At 55.3% G+C, this 1,966-nt stretch overlaps 1 non-coding gene across 1 annotated transcript in view; it reads left to right on the forward strand.

Moving 5' to 3' along the window:
• The first annotated feature begins 516 nt into the window (after positions 1-516).
• The window catches only part of LOC124734361, a 1,912-nt gene continuing 462 nt past the window's right edge, over positions 517-1,966 (forward strand). Inside the window, exon 1 of the ribosomal RNA XR_007009346.1 lies at positions 517-1,966. This exon is cut by the window's right edge and continues 462 nt beyond it. This is a non-coding gene — a ribosomal RNA (small subunit ribosomal RNA).

The raw sequence follows: 1,966 nt of genomic DNA on the forward strand, positions 1-1,966 counted from the left end.
CGCCGCCCGGCGCTCGGCGCCGCGACGCCGTCTGCTGCTCGGTCGCCCCAGCGGTTCTCGCTGGTGGTTTGTATCGCAGCTGTGCGGATGTGTTGGCGCGTGCGCTGTGCTGGGAGAGTTCGCTTCGGCACCCAAGTGGGGCTTTTGTCCTTCTGTGGCGCTGGCGTTGGAGCTGCCGGTCACCGTAGGTGGCGCGTGTTGTCTCCCGCCGGCAATGCCACGACAGCACGCTCCCGGGCCTCTGTCGGCAGCGGCAAGCTCAGTTGGGAGCACGGGTGGTCGCACCGAAAGCGTCTACTCGCCTAACTCCGGGCGATTGCGCCTCTCTCGAACCCGACCAAGTACTTGGGACGGCGCTGCGCGCCGCCGGGACCTGAGAGGGTTTCGAGGTGTATTGTGCAGGGGAGCTCAGCCTCCTCCTGTTTGCAGAATGATTGAGCGGGACGCTTGCGTGTTCGCGCGGGCCCCCGGGACACACTCCCGGGCGGCCGGCTGCTCAGCTCTAGTTGACGCAGCTCCCTGGTTGATCCTGCCAGTAGTCATATGCTTGTCTCAAAGATTAAGCCATGCATGTCTCAGTACAAGCCGCATTAAGGTGAAACCGCGAATGGCTCATTAAATCAGTTATGGTTCCTTAGATCGTACCCACGTTACTTGGATAACTGTGGTAATTCTAGAGCTAATACATGCAAACAGAGTCCCGACCAGAGATGGAAGGGACGCTTTTATTAGATCAAAACCAATCGGTCGGCTCGTCCGGTCCGTTTGCCTTGGTGACTCTGAATAACTTTGGGCTGATCGCACGGTCCTCGTACCGGCGACGCATCTTTCAAATGTCTGCCTTATCAACTGTCGATGGTAGGTTCTGCGCCTACCATGGTTGTAACGGGTAACGGGGAATCAGGGTTCGATTCCGGAGAGGGAGCCTGAGAAACGGCTACCACATCCAAGGAAGGCAGCAGGCGCGCAAATTACCCACTCCCGGCACGGGGAGGTAGTGACGAAAAATAACGATACGGGACTCATCCGAGGCCCCGTAATCGGAATGAGTACACTTTAAATCCTTTAACGAGTATCTATTGGAGGGCAAGTCTGGTGCCAGCAGCCGCGGTAATTCCAGCTCCAATAGCGTATATTAAAGTTGTTGCGGTTAAAAAGCTCGTAGTTGGATTTGTGTCCCACGCTGTTGGTTCACCGCCCGTCGGTGTTTAACTGGCATGTATCGTGGGACGTCCTGCCGGTGGGGCGAGCCGAAGGCGTGCGACCGCCTCGTGCGTGCTCGTGCGTCCCGAGGCGGACCCCGTTGAAATCCTACCAGGGTGCTCTTTATTGAGTGTCTCGGTGGGCCGGCACGTTTACTTTGAACAAATTAGAGTGCTTAAAGCAGGCAAGCCCGCCTGAATACTGTGTGCATGGAATAATGGAATAGGACCTCGGTTCTATTTTGTTGGTTTTCGGAACCCGAGGTAATGATTAATAGGGACAGGCGGGGGCATTCGTATTGCGACGTTAGAGGTGAAAATTCTTGGATCGTCGCAAGACGAACAGAAGCGAAAGCATTTGCCAAGTATGTTTTTCATTAATCAAGAACGAAAGTTAGAGGTTCGAAGGCGATCAGATACCGCCCTAGTTCTAACCATAAACGATGCCAGCCAGCGATCCGCCGCAGTTCCTCCGATGACTCGGCGGGCAGCCTCCGGGAAACCAAAGCTTTTGGGTTCCGGGGGAAGTATGGTTGCAAAGCTGAAACTTAAAGGAATTGACGGAAGGGCAACCACCAGGAGTGGAGCCTGCGGCTTAATTTGACTCAACACGGGAAACCTCACCAGGCCCGGACACCGGAAGGATTGACAGATTGATAGCTCTTTCTTGATTCGGTGGGTGGTGGTGCATGGCCGTTCTTAGTTGGTGGAGCGATTTGTCTGGTTAATTCCGATAACGAACGAGACTCTAGCCTGCTAACTAG

The sequence above is a fragment of the Schistocerca piceifrons genome, unplaced genomic scaffold (genome assembly GCF_021461385.2).
Source record: "Schistocerca piceifrons isolate TAMUIC-IGC-003096 unplaced genomic scaffold, iqSchPice1.1 HiC_scaffold_1425, whole genome shotgun sequence".
Lineage (NCBI taxonomy): Eukaryota > Metazoa > Arthropoda > Insecta > Orthoptera > Acrididae > Schistocerca > Schistocerca piceifrons.